This window comes from Schistocerca piceifrons, unplaced genomic scaffold (assembly GCF_021461385.2).
Source record: "Schistocerca piceifrons isolate TAMUIC-IGC-003096 unplaced genomic scaffold, iqSchPice1.1 HiC_scaffold_691, whole genome shotgun sequence".
Taxonomy (NCBI): domain Eukaryota; kingdom Metazoa; phylum Arthropoda; class Insecta; order Orthoptera; family Acrididae; genus Schistocerca; species Schistocerca piceifrons.
Window position 1 is genome coordinate 1 of NW_025728939.1, and position 19,082 is coordinate 19,082.

General features: G+C 50.1%; 32 non-coding genes across 32 annotated transcripts; all 32 read left to right on the forward strand.

Moving 5' to 3' along the window:
- Nucleotides 1-405: 405 nt before the first annotated feature.
- Nucleotides 406-478, forward strand: Trnat-cgu. The gene has a single exon. It is a non-coding gene; the product is annotated as a tRNA-Thr (tRNA).
- A 333-nt stretch (nucleotides 479-811) lies between these two features.
- Trnan-guu lies at nucleotides 812-885 on the forward strand. Its single transcript has one exon. It is a non-coding gene; the product is annotated as a tRNA-Asn (tRNA).
- Nucleotides 886-1,575: 690 nt separating this feature from the next.
- On the forward strand, nucleotides 1,576-1,647 carry Trnat-cgu. The gene has a single exon. It is a non-coding gene; the product is annotated as a tRNA-Thr (tRNA).
- A 333-nt stretch (nucleotides 1,648-1,980) lies between these two features.
- Trnan-guu lies at nucleotides 1,981-2,054 on the forward strand. The gene has a single exon. It is a non-coding gene; the product is annotated as a tRNA-Asn (tRNA).
- Nucleotides 2,055-2,743: 689 nt separating this feature from the next.
- On the forward strand, nucleotides 2,744-2,815 carry Trnat-cgu. The gene has a single exon. It is a non-coding gene; the product is annotated as a tRNA-Thr (tRNA).
- Nucleotides 2,816-3,148: 333 nt separating this feature from the next.
- On the forward strand, nucleotides 3,149-3,222 carry Trnan-guu. Its single transcript has one exon. It is a non-coding gene; the product is annotated as a tRNA-Asn (tRNA).
- Nucleotides 3,223-3,911: 689 nt separating this feature from the next.
- On the forward strand, nucleotides 3,912-3,983 carry Trnat-cgu. Its single transcript has one exon. It is a non-coding gene; the product is annotated as a tRNA-Thr (tRNA).
- Nucleotides 3,984-4,316: 333 nt separating this feature from the next.
- Trnan-guu lies at nucleotides 4,317-4,390 on the forward strand. Its single transcript has one exon. It is a non-coding gene; the product is annotated as a tRNA-Asn (tRNA).
- A 689-nt stretch (nucleotides 4,391-5,079) lies between these two features.
- Nucleotides 5,080-5,151, forward strand: Trnat-cgu. The gene has a single exon. It is a non-coding gene; the product is annotated as a tRNA-Thr (tRNA).
- Nucleotides 5,152-5,484: 333 nt separating this feature from the next.
- Trnan-guu lies at nucleotides 5,485-5,558 on the forward strand. The gene has a single exon. It is a non-coding gene; the product is annotated as a tRNA-Asn (tRNA).
- A 689-nt stretch (nucleotides 5,559-6,247) lies between these two features.
- Nucleotides 6,248-6,319, forward strand: Trnat-cgu. The gene has a single exon. It is a non-coding gene; the product is annotated as a tRNA-Thr (tRNA).
- Nucleotides 6,320-6,652: 333 nt separating this feature from the next.
- On the forward strand, nucleotides 6,653-6,726 carry Trnan-guu. The gene has a single exon. It is a non-coding gene; the product is annotated as a tRNA-Asn (tRNA).
- A 689-nt stretch (nucleotides 6,727-7,415) lies between these two features.
- Trnat-cgu lies at nucleotides 7,416-7,487 on the forward strand. The gene has a single exon. It is a non-coding gene; the product is annotated as a tRNA-Thr (tRNA).
- Nucleotides 7,488-7,820: 333 nt separating this feature from the next.
- Nucleotides 7,821-7,894, forward strand: Trnan-guu. Its single transcript has one exon. It is a non-coding gene; the product is annotated as a tRNA-Asn (tRNA).
- Nucleotides 7,895-8,583: 689 nt separating this feature from the next.
- On the forward strand, nucleotides 8,584-8,655 carry Trnat-cgu. Its single transcript has one exon. It is a non-coding gene; the product is annotated as a tRNA-Thr (tRNA).
- A 333-nt stretch (nucleotides 8,656-8,988) lies between these two features.
- Nucleotides 8,989-9,062, forward strand: Trnan-guu. The gene has a single exon. It is a non-coding gene; the product is annotated as a tRNA-Asn (tRNA).
- Nucleotides 9,063-9,751: 689 nt separating this feature from the next.
- On the forward strand, nucleotides 9,752-9,823 carry Trnat-cgu. Its single transcript has one exon. It is a non-coding gene; the product is annotated as a tRNA-Thr (tRNA).
- Nucleotides 9,824-10,155: 332 nt separating this feature from the next.
- Nucleotides 10,156-10,229, forward strand: Trnan-guu. The gene has a single exon. It is a non-coding gene; the product is annotated as a tRNA-Asn (tRNA).
- A 689-nt stretch (nucleotides 10,230-10,918) lies between these two features.
- Nucleotides 10,919-10,990, forward strand: Trnat-cgu. The gene has a single exon. It is a non-coding gene; the product is annotated as a tRNA-Thr (tRNA).
- Nucleotides 10,991-11,322: 332 nt separating this feature from the next.
- Trnan-guu lies at nucleotides 11,323-11,396 on the forward strand. The gene has a single exon. It is a non-coding gene; the product is annotated as a tRNA-Asn (tRNA).
- A 689-nt stretch (nucleotides 11,397-12,085) lies between these two features.
- Trnat-cgu lies at nucleotides 12,086-12,157 on the forward strand. Its single transcript has one exon. It is a non-coding gene; the product is annotated as a tRNA-Thr (tRNA).
- Nucleotides 12,158-12,490: 333 nt separating this feature from the next.
- Trnan-guu lies at nucleotides 12,491-12,564 on the forward strand. Its single transcript has one exon. It is a non-coding gene; the product is annotated as a tRNA-Asn (tRNA).
- A 689-nt stretch (nucleotides 12,565-13,253) lies between these two features.
- On the forward strand, nucleotides 13,254-13,325 carry Trnat-cgu. The gene has a single exon. It is a non-coding gene; the product is annotated as a tRNA-Thr (tRNA).
- A 333-nt stretch (nucleotides 13,326-13,658) lies between these two features.
- Nucleotides 13,659-13,732, forward strand: Trnan-guu. Its single transcript has one exon. It is a non-coding gene; the product is annotated as a tRNA-Asn (tRNA).
- Nucleotides 13,733-14,421: 689 nt separating this feature from the next.
- Trnat-cgu lies at nucleotides 14,422-14,493 on the forward strand. The gene has a single exon. It is a non-coding gene; the product is annotated as a tRNA-Thr (tRNA).
- Nucleotides 14,494-14,826: 333 nt separating this feature from the next.
- Trnan-guu lies at nucleotides 14,827-14,900 on the forward strand. Its single transcript has one exon. It is a non-coding gene; the product is annotated as a tRNA-Asn (tRNA).
- Nucleotides 14,901-15,589: 689 nt separating this feature from the next.
- Trnat-cgu lies at nucleotides 15,590-15,661 on the forward strand. Its single transcript has one exon. It is a non-coding gene; the product is annotated as a tRNA-Thr (tRNA).
- A 333-nt stretch (nucleotides 15,662-15,994) lies between these two features.
- Trnan-guu lies at nucleotides 15,995-16,068 on the forward strand. The gene has a single exon. It is a non-coding gene; the product is annotated as a tRNA-Asn (tRNA).
- Nucleotides 16,069-16,757: 689 nt separating this feature from the next.
- Nucleotides 16,758-16,829, forward strand: Trnat-cgu. Its single transcript has one exon. It is a non-coding gene; the product is annotated as a tRNA-Thr (tRNA).
- Nucleotides 16,830-17,162: 333 nt separating this feature from the next.
- On the forward strand, nucleotides 17,163-17,236 carry Trnan-guu. The gene has a single exon. It is a non-coding gene; the product is annotated as a tRNA-Asn (tRNA).
- A 689-nt stretch (nucleotides 17,237-17,925) lies between these two features.
- On the forward strand, nucleotides 17,926-17,997 carry Trnat-cgu. The gene has a single exon. It is a non-coding gene; the product is annotated as a tRNA-Thr (tRNA).
- A 333-nt stretch (nucleotides 17,998-18,330) lies between these two features.
- Nucleotides 18,331-18,404, forward strand: Trnan-guu. The gene has a single exon. It is a non-coding gene; the product is annotated as a tRNA-Asn (tRNA).
- The last annotated feature ends 678 nt before the right edge of the window (nucleotides 18,405-19,082 follow it).

Below are 19,082 nucleotides of genomic sequence, written 5' to 3' on the forward strand. Positions count from 1 at the left end.
CTCGATGTCGATTTGTATTTGGTGTGTCTTAAGTGTCGGTCTGCAGTAGGCCGCTGTTGGCCGAGCGACGTGCAGTCGCCTTACATGAAGCCCCATGGGCAACGCCAGTGCCACTGTGGACAACAGCGCACTGTAGCCAGAGAGAGGAGCCGAAAGGCGCATTTCGCAGTCGAGCCACGCTATCCCACAAGCTGTGCACTAGGTCAGGATTGTGCAGACCGCTAACTTTTGGTGGGCCGACGCTCGTCGTCGATCGTAAGGGCGAAACATCCAAGAGATTTGGAAAACGGCAATGTGGACACCCCCAGCAGCAGCTGTGTGCCAAATCCGATATCTGGTCGAGGGCTGCAAGATTCAGTATGATGAAGTAACAATTTGGGGATAGCTCACAAACGCTAAGCTGCCGCCTTCTTAGCTCAGTGGTAGAGCAACTGGTCTCGTAAACCAGGGGTCGTGAGTTCGAACCTCACAGAAGGCATTCATTTTTTAAACCTTCCTGCAAGGAGCGGAGCTATCTCGAGCAGCATCTAACACATGGCAGTACACTGAATGAAAGGGATGTTCTACAACCTATGACAAGTATTCTACTGGCCTCAGAGGTTTTCTGAATGCATAGGCAGAACATTGGTTTGTATGCATTTTGTAGTATAATGTCATGCTTGGCGATGTCATTCGTTTACGAGCCTCGCTACAGTGTGCATGCACGTTATCCATGTGAAGAGGCGTAAGCAAATGCTACCATTCTGCGAGATTCCTGCAGAAGGTATACGAATTGCGTTGATATACAGAGCACAAGGGAGCCAAAGTCAAGGCCTCCGTGGCGCAATCGGCTAGCGCGTTCGGCTGTTAACCGAAAGGTTGGTGGTTCGAGCTCACCCGGGGGCGAAATCGTTTTAACCGGCACCGAGGTGAGGACATACGTCAACTTTGTTAGAGATACACAGCTAGTGTGACAATTTGGCTGCGTTTGAGTGATGCCACAGAGCCTTATACACATTCAGCCAAGTGACACTGTAGGTAAAAACATGGCCCTACACAGACGTTCTGCTGTTTTCCTTTTTATTCGTCATGTGTGACACTGCAGTAGAGGGACGCCCGCTACAAAAGACGTATTCTTTACATTCAATTTCAGCATATACGTCGCGAGTGCCATATGACAGGGCCTGTCTCTCGATGTCGATTTGTATTTGGTGTGTCTTAAGTGTCGGTCTGCAGTAGGGCCGCTGTTGGCCGAGCGACGTGCAGTCGCCTTACATGAAGCCCCATGGGCAACGCCAGTGCCACTGTGGACAACAGCGCACTGTAGCCAGAGAGAGGAGCCGAAAGGCGCATTTCGCAGTCGAGCCACGCTATCCCACAAGCTGTGCACTAGGTCAGGATTGTGCAGACCGCTAACTTTTGGTGGGCCGACGCTCGTCGTCGATCGTAAGGGCGAAACATTCAAGAGATTTGGAAAACGGCAATGTGGACACCCCCAGCAGCAGCTGTGTGCCAAATCCGATATCTGGTCGAGGGCTGCAAGATTCAGTATGATGAAGTAACAATTTGGGGATAGCTCACAAACGCTAAGCTGCCGCCTTCTTAGCTCAGTGGTAGAGCACTGGTCTCGTAAACCAGGGGTCGTGAGTTCGAACCTCACAGAAGGCATTCATTTTTTAAACCTTCCTGCAAGGAGCGGAGCTATCTCGAGCAGCATCTAACACATGGCAGTACACTGAATGAAAGGGATGTTCTACAACCTATGACAAGTATTCTACTGGCCTCAGAGGTTTTCTGAATGCATAGGCAGAACATTGGTTTGTATGCATTTTGTAGTATAATGTCATGCTTGGCGATGTCATTCGTTTACGAGCCTCGCTACAGTGTGCATGCACGTTATCCATGTGAAGAGGCGTAAGCAAATGCTACCATTCTGCGAGATTCCTGCAGAAGGTATACGAATTGCGTTGATATACAGAGCACAAGGGAGCCAAAGTCAAGGCCTCCGTGGCGCAATCGGCTAGCGCGTTCGGCTGTTAACCGAAAGGTTGGTGGTTCGAGCCCACCCGGGGGCGAAATCGTTTTAACCGGCACCGAGGTGAGGACATACGTCAACTTTGTTAGAGATACACAGCTAGTGTGACAATTTGGCTGCGTTTGAGTGATGCCACAGAGCCTTATACACATTCAGCCAAGTGACACTGTAGGTAAAAACATGGCCCTACACAGACGTTCTGCTGTTTTCCTTTTTATTCGTCATGTGTGACACTGCAGTAGAGGGACGCCCGCTACAAAAGACGTATTCTTTACATTCAATTTCAGCATATACGTCGCGAGTGCCATATGACAGGGCCTGTCTCTCGATGTCGATTTGTATTTGGTGTGTCTTAAGTGTCGGTCTGCAGTAGGCCGCTGTTGGCCGAGCGACGTGCAGTCGCCTTACATGAAGCCCCATGGGCAACGCCAGTGCCACTGTGGACAACAGCGCACTGTAGCCAGAGAGAGGAGCCGAAAGGCGCATTTCGCAGTCGAGCCACGCTATCCCACAAGCTGTGCACTAGGTCAGGATTGTGCAGACCGCTAACTTTTGGTGGGCCGACGCTCGTCGTCGATCGTAAGGGCGAAACATCCAAGAGATTTGGAAAACGGCAATGTGGACACCCCCAGCAGCAGCTGTGTGCCAAATCCGATATCTGGTCGAGGGCTGCAAGATTCAGTATGATGAAGTAACAATTTGGGGATAGCTCACAAACGCTAAGCTGCCGCCTTCTTAGCTCAGTGGTAGAGCACTGGTCTCGTAAACCAGGGGTCGTGAGTTCGAACCTCACAGAAGGCATTCATTTTTTAAACCTTCCTGCAAGGAGCGGAGCTATCTCGAGCAGCATCTAACACATGGCAGTACACTGAATGAAAGGGATGTTCTACAACCTATGACAAGTATTCTACTGGCCTCAGAGGTTTTCTGAATGCATAGGCAGAACATTGGTTTGTATGCATTTTGTAGTATAATGTCATGCTTGGCGATGTCATTCGTTTACGAGCCTCGCTACAGTGTGCATGCACGTTATCCATGTGAAGAGGCGTAAGCAAATGCTACCATTCTGCGAGATTCCTGCAGAAGGTATACGAATTGCGTTGATATACAGAGCACAAGGGAGCCAAAGTCAAGGCCTCCGTGGCGCAATCGGCTAGCGCGTTCGGCTGTTAACCGAAAGGTTGGTGGTTCGAGCTCACCCGGGGGCGAAATCGTTTTAACCGGCACCGAGGTGAGGACATACGTCAACTTTGTTAGAGATACACAGCTAGTGTGACAATTTGGCTGCGTTTGAGTGATGCCACAGAGCCTTATACACATTCAGCCAAGTGACACTGTAGGTAAAAACATGGCCCTACACAGACGTTCTGCTGTTTTCCTTTTTATTCGTCATGTGTGACACTGCAGTAGAGGGACGCCCGCTACAAAAGACGTATTCTTTACATTCAATTTCAGCATATACGTCGCGAGTGCCATATGACAGGGCCTGTCTCTCGATGTCGATTTGTATTTGGTGTGTCTTAAGTGTCGGTCTGCAGTAGGCCGCTGTTGGCCGAGCGACGTGCAGTCGCCTTACATGAAGCCCCATGGGCAACGCCAGTGCCACTGTGGACAACAGCGCACTGTAGCCAGAGAGAGGAGCCGAAAGGCGCATTTCGCAGTCGAGCCACGCTATCCCACAAGCTGTGCACTAGGTCAGGATTGTGCAGACCGCTAACTTTTGGTGGGCCGACGCTCGTCGTCGATCGTAAGGGCGAAACATTCAAGAGATTTGGAAAACGGCAATGTGGACACCCCCAGCAGCAGCTGTGTGCCAAATCCGATATCTGGTCGAGGGCTGCAAGATTCAGTATGATGAAGTAACAATTTGGGGATAGCTCACAAACGCTAAGCTGCCGCCTTCTTAGCTCAGTGGTAGAGCACTGGTCTCGTAAACCAGGGGTCGTGAGTTCGAACCTCACAGAAGGCATTCATTTTTTAAACCTTCCTGCAAGGAGCGGAGCTATCTCGAGCAGCATCTAACACATGGCAGTACACTGAATGAAAGGGATGTTCTACAACCTATGACAAGTATTCTACTGGCCTCAGAGGTTTTCTGAATGCATAGGCAGAACATTGGTTTGTATGCATTTTGTAGTATAATGTCATGCTTGGCGATGTCATTCGTTTACGAGCCTCGCTACAGTGTGCATGCACGTTATCCATGTGAAGAGGCGTAAGCAAATGCTACCATTCTGCGAGATTCCTGCAGAAGGTATACGAATTGCGTTGATATACAGAGCACAAGGGAGCCAAAGTCAAGGCCTCCGTGGCGCAATCGGCTAGCGCGTTCGGCTGTTAACCGAAAGGTTGGTGGTTCGAGCCCACCCGGGGGCGAAATCGTTTTAACCGGCACCGAGGTGAGGACATACGTCAACTTTGTTAGAGATACACAGCTAGTGTGACAATTTGGCTGCGTTTGAGTGATGCCACAGAGCCTTATACACATTCAGCCAAGTGACACTGTAGGTAAAAACATGGCCCTACACAGACGTTCTGCTGTTTTCCTTTTTATTCGTCATGTGTGACACTGCAGTAGAGGGACGCCCGCTACAAAAGACGTATTCTTTACATTCAATTTCAGCATATACGTCGCGAGTGCCATATGACAGGGCCTGTCTCTCGATGTCGATTTGTATTTGGTGTGTCTTAAGTGTCGGTCTGCAGTAGGCCGCTGTTGGCCGAGCGACGTGCAGTCGCCTTACATGAAGCCCCATGGGCAACGCCAGTGCCACTGTGGACAACAGCGCACTGTAGCCAGAGAGAGGAGCCGAAAGGCGCATTTCGCAGTCGAGCCACGCTATCCCACAAGCTGTGCACTAGGTCAGGATTGTGCAGACCGCTAACTTTTGGTGGGCCGACGCTCGTCGTCGATCGTAAGGGCGAAACATCCAAGAGATTTGGAAAACGGCAATGTGGACACCCCCAGCAGCAGCTGTGTGCCAAATCCGATATCTGGTCGAGGGCTGCAAGATTCAGTATGATGAAGTAACAATTTGGGGATAGCTCACAAACGCTAAGCTGCCGCCTTCTTAGCTCAGTGGTAGAGCACTGGTCTCGTAAACCAGGGGTCGTGAGTTCGAACCTCACAGAAGGCATTCATTTTTTAAACCTTCCTGCAAGGAGCGGAGCTATCTCGAGCAGCATCTAACACATGGCAGTACACTGAATGAAAGGGATGTTCTACAACCTATGACAAGTATTCTACTGGCCTCAGAGGTTTTCTGAATGCATAGGCAGAACATTGGTTTGTATGCATTTTGTAGTATAATGTCATGCTTGGCGATGTCATTCGTTTACGAGCCTCGCTACAGTGTGCATGCACGTTATCCATGTGAAGAGGCGTAAGCAAATGCTACCATTCTGCGAGATTCCTGCAGAAGGTATACGAATTGCGTTGATATACAGAGCACAAGGGAGCCAAAGTCAAGGCCTCCGTGGCGCAATCGGCTAGCGCGTTCGGCTGTTAACCGAAAGGTTGGTGGTTCGAGCTCACCCGGGGGCGAAATCGTTTTAACCGGCACCGAGGTGAGGACATACGTCAACTTTGTTAGAGATACACAGCTAGTGTGACAATTTGGCTGCGTTTGAGTGATGCCACAGAGCCTTATACACATTCAGCCAAGTGACACTGTAGGTAAAAACATGGCCCTACACAGACGTTCTGCTGTTTTCCTTTTTATTCGTCATGTGTGACACTGCAGTAGAGGGACGCCCGCTACAAAAGACGTATTCTTTACATTCAATTTCAGCATATACGTCGCGAGTGCCATATGACAGGGCCTGTCTCTCGATGTCGATTTGTATTTGGTGTGTCTTAAGTGTCGGTCTGCAGTAGGCCGCTGTTGGCCGAGCGACGTGCAGTCGCCTTACATGAAGCCCCATGGGCAACGCCAGTGCCACTGTGGACAACAGCGCACTGTAGCCAGAGAGAGGAGCCGAAAGGCGCATTTCGCAGTCGAGCCACGCTATCCCACAAGCTGTGCACTAGGTCAGGATTGTGCAGACCGCTAACTTTTGGTGGGCCGACGCTCGTCGTCGATCGTAAGGGCGAAACATTCAAGAGATTTGGAAAACGGCAATGTGGACACCCCCAGCAGCAGCTGTGTGCCAAATCCGATATCTGGTCGAGGGCTGCAAGATTCAGTATGATGAAGTAACAATTTGGGGATAGCTCACAAACGCTAAGCTGCCGCCTTCTTAGCTCAGTGGTAGAGCACTGGTCTCGTAAACCAGGGGTCGTGAGTTCGAACCTCACAGAAGGCATTCATTTTTTAAACCTTCCTGCAAGGAGCGGAGCTATCTCGAGCAGCATCTAACACATGGCAGTACACTGAATGAAAGGGATGTTCTACAACCTATGACAAGTATTCTACTGGCCTCAGAGGTTTTCTGAATGCATAGGCAGAACATTGGTTTGTATGCATTTTGTAGTATAATGTCATGCTTGGCGATGTCATTCGTTTACGAGCCTCGCTACAGTGTGCATGCACGTTATCCATGTGAAGAGGCGTAAGCAAATGCTACCATTCTGCGAGATTCCTGCAGAAGGTATACGAATTGCGTTGATATACAGAGCACAAGGGAGCCAAAGTCAAGGCCTCCGTGGCGCAATCGGCTAGCGCGTTCGGCTGTTAACCGAAAGGTTGGTGGTTCGAGCCCACCCGGGGGCGAAATCGTTTTAACCGGCACCGAGGTGAGGACATACGTCAACTTTGTTAGAGATACACAGCTAGTGTGACAATTTGGCTGCGTTTGAGTGATGCCACAGAGCCTTATACACATTCAGCCAAGTGACACTGTAGGTAAAAACATGGCCCTACACAGACGTTCTGCTGTTTTCCTTTTTATTCGTCATGTGTGACACTGCAGTAGAGGGACGCCCGCTACAAAAGACGTATTCTTTACATTCAATTTCAGCATATACGTCGCGAGTGCCATATGACAGGGCCTGTCTCTCGATGTCGATTTGTATTTGGTGTGTCTTAAGTGTCGGTCTGCAGTAGGCCGCTGTTGGCCGAGCGACGTGCAGTCGCCTTACATGAAGCCCCATGGGCAACGCCAGTGCCACTGTGGACAACAGCGCACTGTAGCCAGAGAGAGGAGCCGAAAGGCGCATTTCGCAGTCGAGCCACGCTATCCCACAAGCTGTGCACTAGGTCAGGATTGTGCAGACCGCTAACTTTTGGTGGGCCGACGCTCGTCGTCGATCGTAAGGGCGAAACATCCAAGAGATTTGGAAAACGGCAATGTGGACACCCCCAGCAGCAGCTGTGTGCCAAATCCGATATCTGGTCGAGGGCTGCAAGATTCAGTATGATGAAGTAACAATTTGGGGATAGCTCACAAACGCTAAGCTGCCGCCTTCTTAGCTCAGTGGTAGAGCACTGGTCTCGTAAACCAGGGGTCGTGAGTTCGAACCTCACAGAAGGCATTCATTTTTTAAACCTTCCTGCAAGGAGCGGAGCTATCTCGAGCAGCATCTAACACATGGCAGTACACTGAATGAAAGGGATGTTCTACAACCTATGACAAGTATTCTACTGGCCTCAGAGGTTTTCTGAATGCATAGGCAGAACATTGGTTTGTATGCATTTTGTAGTATAATGTCATGCTTGGCGATGTCATTCGTTTACGAGCCTCGCTACAGTGTGCATGCACGTTATCCATGTGAAGAGGCGTAAGCAAATGCTACCATTCTGCGAGATTCCTGCAGAAGGTATACGAATTGCGTTGATATACAGAGCACAAGGGAGCCAAAGTCAAGGCCTCCGTGGCGCAATCGGCTAGCGCGTTCGGCTGTTAACCGAAAGGTTGGTGGTTCGAGCTCACCCGGGGGCGAAATCGTTTTAACCGGCACCGAGGTGAGGACATACGTCAACTTTGTTAGAGATACACAGCTAGTGTGACAATTTGGCTGCGTTTGAGTGATGCCACAGAGCCTTATACACATTCAGCCAAGTGACACTGTAGGTAAAAACATGGCCCTACACAGACGTTCTGCTGTTTTCCTTTTTATTCGTCATGTGTGACACTGCAGTAGAGGGACGCCCGCTACAAAAGACGTATTCTTTACATTCAATTTCAGCATATACGTCGCGAGTGCCATATGACAGGGCCTGTCTCTCGATGTCGATTTGTATTTGGTGTGTCTTAAGTGTCGGTCTGCAGTAGGCCGCTGTTGGCCGAGCGACGTGCAGTCGCCTTACATGAAGCCCCATGGGCAACGCCAGTGCCACTGTGGACAACAGCGCACTGTAGCCAGAGAGAGGAGCCGAAAGGCGCATTTCGCAGTCGAGCCACGCTATCCCACAAGCTGTGCACTAGGTCAGGATTGTGCAGACCGCTAACTTTTGGTGGGCCGACGCTCGTCGTCGATCGTAAGGGCGAAACATTCAAGAGATTTGGAAAACGGCAATGTGGACACCCCCAGCAGCAGCTGTGTGCCAAATCCGATATCTGGTCGAGGGCTGCAAGATTCAGTATGATGAAGTAACAATTTGGGGATAGCTCACAAACGCTAAGCTGCCGCCTTCTTAGCTCAGTGGTAGAGCACTGGTCTCGTAAACCAGGGGTCGTGAGTTCGAACCTCACAGAAGGCATTCATTTTTTAAACCTTCCTGCAAGGAGCGGAGCTATCTCGAGCAGCATCTAACACATGGCAGTACACTGAATGAAAGGGATGTTCTACAACCTATGACAAGTATTCTACTGGCCTCAGAGGTTTTCTGAATGCATAGGCAGAACATTGGTTTGTATGCATTTTGTAGTATAATGTCATGCTTGGCGATGTCATTCGTTTACGAGCCTCGCTACAGTGTGCATGCACGTTATCCATGTGAAGAGGCGTAAGCAAATGCTACCATTCTGCGAGATTCCTGCAGAAGGTATACGAATTGCGTTGATATACAGAGCACAAGGGAGCCAAAGTCAAGGCCTCCGTGGCGCAATCGGCTAGCGCGTTCGGCTGTTAACCGAAAGGTTGGTGGTTCGAGCCCACCCGGGGGCGAAATCGTTTTAACCGGCACCGAGGTGAGGACATACGTCAACTTTGTTAGAGATACACAGCTAGTGTGACAATTTGGCTGCGTTTGAGTGATGCCACAGAGCCTTATACACATTCAGCCAAGTGACACTGTAGGTAAAAACATGGCCCTACACAGACGTTCTGCTGTTTTCCTTTTTATTCGTCATGTGTGACACTGCAGTAGAGGGACGCCCGCTACAAAAGACGTATTCTTTACATTCAATTTCAGCATATACGTCGCGAGTGCCATATGACAGGGCCTGTCTCTCGATGTCGATTTGTATTTGGTGTGTCTTAAGTGTCGGTCTGCAGTAGGCCGCTGTTGGCCGAGCGACGTGCAGTCGCCTTACATGAAGCCCCATGGGCAACGCCAGTGCCACTGTGGACAACAGCGCACTGTAGCCAGAGAGAGGAGCCGAAAGGCGCATTTCGCAGTCGAGCCACGCTATCCCACAAGCTGTGCACTAGGTCAGGATTGTGCAGACCGCTAACTTTTGGTGGGCCGACGCTCGTCGTCGATCGTAAGGGCGAAACATCCAAGAGATTTGGAAAACGGCAATGTGGACACCCCCAGCAGCAGCTGTGTGCCAAATCCGATATCTGGTCGAGGGCTGCAAGATTCAGTATGATGAAGTAACAATTTGGGGATAGCTCACAAACGCTAAGCTGCCGCCTTCTTAGCTCAGTGGTAGAGCACTGGTCTCGTAAACCAGGGGTCGTGAGTTCGAACCTCACAGAAGGCATTCATTTTTTAAACCTTCCTGCAAGGAGCGGAGCTATCTCGAGCAGCATCTAACACATGGCAGTACACTGAATGAAAGGGATGTTCTACAACCTATGACAAGTATTCTACTGGCCTCAGAGTTTTCTGAATGCATAGGCAGAACATTGGTTTGTATGCATTTTGTAGTATAATGTCATGCTTGGCGATGTCATTCGTTTACGAGCCTCGCTACAGTGTGCATGCACGTTATCCATGTGAAGAGGCGTAAGCAAATGCTACCATTCTGCGAGATTCCTGCAGAAGGTATACGAATTGCGTTGATATACAGAGCACAAGGGAGCCAAAGTCAAGGCCTCCGTGGCGCAATCGGCTAGCGCGTTCGGCTGTTAACCGAAAGGTTGGTGGTTCGAGCCCACCCGGGGGCGAAATCGTTTTAACCGGCACCGAGGTGAGGACATACGTCAACTTTGTTAGAGATACACAGCTAGTGTGACAATTTGGCTGCGTTTGAGTGATGCCACAGAGCCTTATACACATTCAGCCAAGTGACACTGTAGGTAAAAACATGGCCCTACACAGACGTTCTGCTGTTTTCCTTTTTATTCGTCATGTGTGACACTGCAGTAGAGGGACGCCCGCTACAAAAGACGTATTCTTTACATTCAATTTCAGCATATACGTCGCGAGTGCCATATGACAGGGCCTGTCTCTCGATGTCGATTTGTATTTGGTGTGTCTTAAGTGTCGGTCTGCAGTAGGCCGCTGTTGGCCGAGCGACGTGCAGTCGCCTTACATGAAGCCCCATGGGCAACGCCAGTGCCACTGTGGACAACAGCGCACTGTAGCCAGAGAGAGGAGCCGAAAGGCGCATTTCGCAGTCGAGCCACGCTATCCCACAAGCTGTGCACTAGGTCAGGATTGTGCAGACCGCTAACTTTTGGTGGGCCGACGCTCGTCGTCGATCGTAAGGGCGAAACATCCAAGAGATTTGGAAAACGGCAATGTGGACACCCCCAGCAGCAGCTGTGTGCCAAATCCGATATCTGGTCGAGGGCTGCAAGATTCAGTATGATGAAGTAACAATTTGGGGATAGCTCACAAACGCTAAGCTGCCGCCTTCTTAGCTCAGTGGTAGAGCACTGGTCTCGTAAACCAGGGGTCGTGAGTTCGAACCTCACAGAAGGCATTCATTTTTTAAACCTTCCTGCAAGGAGCGGAGCTATCTCGAGCAGCATCTAACACATGGCAGTACACTGAATGAAAGGGATGTTCTACAACCTATGACAAGTATTCTACTGGCCTCAGAGTTTTCTGAATGCATAGGCAGAACATTGGTTTGTATGCATTTTGTAGTATAATGTCATGCTTGGCGATGTCATTCGTTTACGAGCCTCGCTACAGTGTGCATGCACGTTATCCATGTGAAGAGGCGTAAGCAAATGCTACCATTCTGCGAGATTCCTGCAGAAGGTATACGAATTGCGTTGATATACAGAGCACAAGGGAGCCAAAGTCAAGGCCTCCGTGGCGCAATCGGCTAGCGCGTTCGGCTGTTAACCGAAAGGTTGGTGGTTCGAGCCCACCCGGGGGCGAAATCGTTTTAACCGGCACCGAGGTGAGGACATACGTCAACTTTGTTAGAGATACACAGCTAGTGTGACAATTTGGCTGCGTTTGAGTGATGCCACAGAGCCTTATACACATTCAGCCAAGTGACACTGTAGGTAAAAACATGGCCCTACACAGACGTTCTGCTGTTTTCCTTTTTATTCGTCATGTGTGACACTGCAGTAGAGGGACGCCCGCTACAAAAGACGTATTCTTTACATTCAATTTCAGCATATACGTCGCGAGTGCCATATGACAGGGCCTGTCTCTCGATGTCGATTTGTATTTGGTGTGTCTTAAGTGTCGGTCTGCAGTAGGCCGCTGTTGGCCGAGCGACGTGCAGTCGCCTTACATGAAGCCCCATGGGCAACGCCAGTGCCACTGTGGACAACAGCGCACTGTAGCCAGAGAGAGGAGCCGAAAGGCGCATTTCGCAGTCGAGCCACGCTATCCCACAAGCTGTGCACTAGGTCAGGATTGTGCAGACCGCTAACTTTTGGTGGGCCGACGCTCGTCGTCGATCGTAAGGGCGAAACATCCAAGAGATTTGGAAAACGGCAATGTGGACACCCCCAGCAGCAGCTGTGTGCCAAATCCGATATCTGGTCGAGGGCTGCAAGATTCAGTATGATGAAGTAACAATTTGGGGATAGCTCACAAACGCTAAGCTGCCGCCTTCTTAGCTCAGTGGTAGAGCACTGGTCTCGTAAACCAGGGGTCGTGAGTTCGAACCTCACAGAAGGCATTCATTTTTTAAACCTTCCTGCAAGGAGCGGAGCTATCTCGAGCAGCATCTAACACATGGCAGTACACTGAATGAAAGGGATGTTCTACAACCTATGACAAGTATTCTACTGGCCTCAGAGGTTTTCTGAATGCATAGGCAGAACATTGGTTTGTATGCATTTTGTAGTATAATGTCATGCTTGGCGATGTCATTCGTTTACGAGCCTCGCTACAGTGTGCATGCACGTTATCCATGTGAAGAGGCGTAAGCAAATGCTACCATTCTGCGAGATTCCTGCAGAAGGTATACGAATTGCGTTGATATACAGAGCACAAGGGAGCCAAAGTCAAGGCCTCCGTGGCGCAATCGGCTAGCGCGTTCGGCTGTTAACCGAAAGGTTGGTGGTTCGAGCCCACCCGGGGGCGAAATCGTTTTAACCGGCACCGAGGTGAGGACATACGTCAACTTTGTTAGAGATACACAGCTAGTGTGACAATTTGGCTGCGTTTGAGTGATGCCACAGAGCCTTATACACATTCAGCCAAGTGACACTGTAGGTAAAAACATGGCCCTACACAGACGTTCTGCTGTTTTCCTTTTTATTCGTCATGTGTGACACTGCAGTAGAGGGACGCCCGCTACAAAAGACGTATTCTTTACATTCAATTTCAGCATATACGTCGCGAGTGCCATATGACAGGGCCTGTCTCTCGATGTCGATTTGTATTTGGTGTGTCTTAAGTGTCGGTCTGCAGTAGGCCGCTGTTGGCCGAGCGACGTGCAGTCGCCTTACATGAAGCCCCATGGGCAACGCCAGTGCCACTGTGGACAACAGCGCACTGTAGCCAGAGAGAGGAGCCGAAAGGCGCATTTCGCAGTCGAGCCACGCTATCCCACAAGCTGTGCACTAGGTCAGGATTGTGCAGACCGCTAACTTTTGGTGGGCCGACGCTCGTCGTCGATCGTAAGGGCGAAACATCCAAGAGATTTGGAAAACGGCAATGTGGACACCCCCAGCAGCAGCTGTGTGCCAAATCCGATATCTGGTCGAGGGCTGCAAGATTCAGTATGATGAAGTAACAATTTGGGGATAGCTCACAAACGCTAAGCTGCCGCCTTCTTAGCTCAGTGGTAGAGCACTGGTCTCGTAAACCAGGGGTCGTGAGTTCGAACCTCACAGAAGGCATTCATTTTTTAAACCTTCCTGCAAGGAGCGGAGCTATCTCGAGCAGCATCTAACACATGGCAGTACACTGAATGAAAGGGATGTTCTACAACCTATGACAAGTATTCTACTGGCCTCAGAGGTTTTCTGAATGCATAGGCAGAACATTGGTTTGTATGCATTTTGTAGTATAATGTCATGCTTGGCGATGTCATTCGTTTACGAGCCTCGCTACAGTGTGCATGCACGTTATCCATGTGAAGAGGCGTAAGCAAATGCTACCATTCTGCGAGATTCCTGCAGAAGGTATACGAATTGCGTTGATATACAGAGCACAAGGGAGCCAAAGTCAAGGCCTCCGTGGCGCAATCGGCTAGCGCGTTCGGCTGTTAACCGAAAGGTTGGTGGTTCGAGCTCACCCGGGGGCGAAATCGTTTTAACCGGCACCGAGGTGAGGACATACGTCAACTTTGTTAGAGATACACAGCTAGTGTGACAATTTGGCTGCGTTTGAGTGATGCCACAGAGCCTTATACACATTCAGCCAAGTGACACTGTAGGTAAAAACATGGCCCTACACAGACGTTCTGCTGTTTTCCTTTTTATTCGTCATGTGTGACACTGCAGTAGAGGGACGCCCGCTACAAAAGACGTATTCTTTACATTCAATTTCAGCATATACGTCGCGAGTGCCATATGACAGGGCCTGTCTCTCGATGTCGATTTGTATTTGGTGTGTCTTAAGTGTCGGTCTGCAGTAGGCCGCTGTTGGCCGAGCGACGTGCAGTCGCCTTACATGAAGCCCCATGGGCAACGCCAGTGCCACTGTGGACAACAGCGCACTGTAGCCAGAGAGAGGAGCCGAAAGGCGCATTTCGCAGTCGAGCCACGCTATCCCACAAGCTGTGCACTAGGTCAGGATTGTGCAGACCGCTAACTTTTGGTGGGCCGACGCTCGTCGTCGATCGTAAGGGCGAAACATCCAAGAGATTTGGAAAACGGCAATGTGGACACCCCCAGCAGCAGCTGTGTGCCAAATCCGATATCTGGTCGAGGGCTGCAAGATTCAGTATGATGAAGTAACAATTTGGGGATAGCTCACAAACGCTAAGCTGCCGCCTTCTTAGCTCAGTGGTAGAGCACTGGTCTCGTAAACCAGGGGTCGTGAGTTCGAACCTCACAGAAGGCATTCATTTTTTAAACCTTCCTGCAAGGAGCGGAGCTATCTCGAGCAGCATCTAACACATGGCAGTACACTGAATGAAAGGGATGTTCTACAACCTATGACAAGTATTCTACTGGCCTCAGAGGTTTTCTGAATGCATAGGCAGAACATTGGTTTGTATGCATTTTGTAGTATAATGTCATGCTTGGCGATGTCATTCGTTTACGAGCCTCGCTACAGTGTGCATGCACGTTATCCATGTGAAGAGGCGTAAGCAAATGCTACCATTCTGCGAGATTCCTGCAGAAGGTATACGAATTGCGTTGATATACAGAGCACAAGGGAGCCAAAGTCAAGGCCTCCGTGGCGCAATCGGCTAGCGCGTTCGGCTGTTAACCGAAAGGTTGGTGGTTCGAGCCCACCCGGGGGCGAAATCGTTTTAACCGGCACCGAGGTGAGGACATACGTCAACTTTGTTAGAGATACACAGCTAGTGTGACAATTTGGCTGCGTTTGAGTGATGCCACAGAGCCTTATACACATTCAGCCAAGTGACACTGTAGGTAAAAACATGGCCCTACACAGACGTTCTGCTGTTTTCCTTTTTATTCGTCATGTGTGACACTGCAGTAGAGGGACGCCCGCTACAAAAGACGTATTCTTTACATTCAATTTCAGCATATACGTCGCGAGTGCCATATGACAGGGCCTGTCTCTCGATGTCGATTTGTATTTGGTGTGTCTTAAGTGTCGGTCTGCAGTAGGCCGCTGTTGGCCGAGCGACGTGCAGTCGCCTTACATGAAGCCCCATGGGCAACGCCAGTGCCACTGTGGACAACAGCGCACTGTAGCCAGAGAGAGGAGCCGAAAGGCGCATTTCGCAGTCGAGCCACGCTATCCCACAAGCTGTGCACTAGGTCAGGATTGTGCAGACCGCTAACTTTTGGTGGGCCGACGCTCGTCGTCGATCGTAAGGGCGAAACATCCAAGAGATTTGGAAAACGGCAATGTGGACACCCCCAGCAGCAGCTGTGTGCCAAATCCGATATCTGGTCGAGGGCTGCAAGATTCAGTATGATGAAGTAACAATTTGGGGATAGCTCACAAACGCTAAGCTGCCGCCTTCTTAGCTCAGTGGTAGAGCACTGGTCTCGTAAACCAGGGGTCGTGAGTTCGAACCTCACAGAAGGCATTCATTTTTTAAACCTTCCTGCAAGGAGCGGAGCTATCTCGAGCAGCATCTAACACATGGCAGTACACTGAATGAAAGGGATGTTCTACAACCTATGACAAGTATTCTACTGGCCTCAGAGGTTTTCTGAATGCATAGGCAGAACATTGGTTTGTATGCATTTTGTAGTATAATGTCATGCTTGGCGATGTCATTCGTTTACGAGCCTCGCTACAGTGTGCATGCACGTTATCCATGTGAAGAGGCGTAAGCAAATGCTACCATTCTGCGAGATTCCTGCAGAAGGTATACGAATTGCGTTGATATACAGAGCACAAGGGAGCCAAAGTCAAGGCCTCCGTGGCGCAATCGGCTAGCGCGTTCGGCTGTTAACCGAAAGGTTGGTGGTTCGAGCTCACCCGGGGGCGAAATCGTTTTAACCGGCACCGAGGTGAGGACATACGTCAACTTTGTTAGAGATACACAGCTAGTGTGACAATTTGGCTGCGTTTGAGTGATGCCACAGAGCCTTATACACATTCAGCCAAGTGACACTGTAGGTAAAAACATGGCCCTACACAGACGTTCTGCTGTTTTCCTTTTTATTCGTCATGTGTGACACTGCAGTAGAGGGACGCCCGCTACAAAAGACGTATTCTTTACATTCAATTTCAGCATATACGTCGCGAGTGCCATATGACAGGGCCTGTCTCTCGATGTCGATTTGTATTTGGTGTGTCTTAAGTGTCGGTCTGCAGTAGGCCGCTGTTGGCCGAGCGACGTGCAGTCGCCTTACATGAAGCCCCATGGGCAACGCCAGTGCCACTGTGGACAACAGCGCACTGTAGCCAGAGAGAGGAGCCGAAAGGCGCATTTCGCAGTCGAGCCACGCTATCCCACAAGCTGTGCACTAGGTCAGGATTGTGCAGACCGCTAACTTTTGGTGGGCCGACGCTCGTCGTCGATCGTAAGGGCGAAACATCCAAGAGATTTGGAAAACGGCAATGTGGACACCCCCAGCAGCAGCTGTGTGCCAAATCCGATATCTGGTCGAGGGCTGCAAGATTCAGTATGATGAAGTAACAATTTGGGGATAGCTCACAAACGCTAAGCTGCCGCCTTCTTAGCTCAGTGGTAGAGCACTGGTCTCGTAAACCAGGGGTCGTGAGTTCGAACCTCACAGAAGGCATTCATTTTTTAAACCTTCCTGCAAGGAGCGGAGCTATCTCGAGCAGCATCTAACACATGGCAGTACACTGAATGAAAGGGATGTTCTACAACCTATGACAAGTATTCTACTGGCCTCAGAGGTTTTCTGAATGCATAGGCAGAACATTGGTTTGTATGCATTTTGTAGTATAATGTCATGCTTGGCGATGTCATTCGTTTACGAGCCTCGCTACAGTGTGCATGCACGTTATCCATGTGAAGAGGCGTAAGCAAATGCTACCATTCTGCGAGATTCCTGCAGAAGGTATACGAATTGCGTTGATATACAGAGCACAAGGGAGCCAAAGTCAAGGCCTCCGTGGCGCAATCGGCTAGCGCGTTCGGCTGTTAACCGAAAGGTTGGTGGTTCGAGCCCACCCGGGGGCGAAATCGTTTTAACCGGCACCGAGGTGAGGACATACGTCAACTTTGTTAGAGATACACAGCTAGTGTGACAATTTGGCTGCGTTTGAGTGATGCCACAGAGCCTTATACACATTCAGCCAAGTGACACTGTAGGTAAAAACATGGCCCTACACAGACGTTCTGCTGTTTTCCTTTTTATTCGTCATGTGTGACACTGCAGTAGAGGGACGCCCGCTACAAAAGACGTATTCTTTACATTCAATTTCAGCATATACGTCGCGAGTGCCATATGACAGGGCCTGTCTCTCGATGTCGATTTGTATTTGGTGTGTCTTAAGTGTCGGTCTGCAGTAGGCCGCTGTTGGCCGAGCGACGTGCAGTCGCCTTACATGAAGCCCCATGGGCAACGCCAGTGCCACTGTGGACAACAGCGCACTGTAGCCAGAGAGAGGAGCCGAAAGGCGCATTTCGCAGTCGAGCCACGCTATCCCACAAGCTGTGCACTAGGTCAGGATTGTGCAGACCGCTAACTTTTGGTGGGCCGACGCTCGTCGTCGATCGTAAGGGCGAAACATCCAAGAGATTTGGAAAACGGCAATGTGGACACCCCCAGCAGCAGCTGTGTGCCAAATCCGATATCTGGTCGAGGGCTGCAAGATTCAGTATGATGAAGTAACAATTTGGGGATAGCTCACAAACGCTAAGCTGCCGCCTTCTTAGCTCAGTGGTAGAGCACTGGTCTCGTAAACCAGGGGTCGTGAGTTCGAACCTCACAGAAGGCATTCATTTTTTAAACCTTCCTGCAAGGAGCGGAGCTATCTCGAGCAGCATCTAACACATGGCAGTACACTGAATGAAAGGGATGTTCTACAACCTATGACAAGTATTCTACTGGCCTCAGAGGTTTTCTGAATGCATAGGCAGAACATTGGTTTGTATGCATTTTGTAGTATAATGTCATGCTTGGCGATGTCATTCGTTTACGAGCCTCGCTACAGTGTGCATGCACGTTATCCATGTGAAGAGGCGTAAGCAAATGCTACCATTCTGCGAGATTCCTGCAGAAGGTATACGAATTGCGTTGATATACAGAGCACAAGGGAGCCAAAGTCAAGGCCTCCGTGGCGCAATCGGCTAGCGCGTTCGGCTGTTAACCGAAAGGTTGGTGGTTCGAGCTCACCCGGGGGCGAAATCGTTTTAACCGGCACCGAGGTGAGGACATACGTCAACTTTGTTAGAGATACACAGCTAGTGTGACAATTTGGCTGCGTTTGAGTGATGCCACAGAGCCTTATACACATTCAGCCAAGTGACACTGTAGGTAAAAACATGGCCCTACACAGACGTTCTGCTGTTTTCCTTTTTATTCGTCATGTGTGACACTGCAGTAGAGGGACGCCCGCTACAAAAGACGTATTCTTTACATTCAATTTCAGCATATACGTCGCGAGTGCCATATGACAGGGCCTGTCTCTCGATGTCGATTTGTATTTGGTGTGTCTTAAGTGTCGGTCTGCAGTAGGCCGCTGTTGGCCGAGCGACGTGCAGTCGCCTTACATGAAGCCCCATGGGCAACGCCAGTGCCACTGTGGACAACAGCGCACTGTAGCCAGAGAGAGGAGCCGAAAGGCGCATTTCGCAGTCGAGCCACGCTATCCCACAAGCTGTGCACTAGGTCAGGATTGTGCAGACCGCTAACTTTTGGTGGGCCGACGCTCGTCGTCGATCGTAAGGGCGAAACATCCAAGAGATTTGGAAAACGGCAATGTGGACACCCCCAGCAGCAGCTGTGTGCCAAATCCGATATCTGGTCGAGGGCTGCAAGATTCAGTATGATGAAGTAACAATTTGGGGATAGCTCACAAAC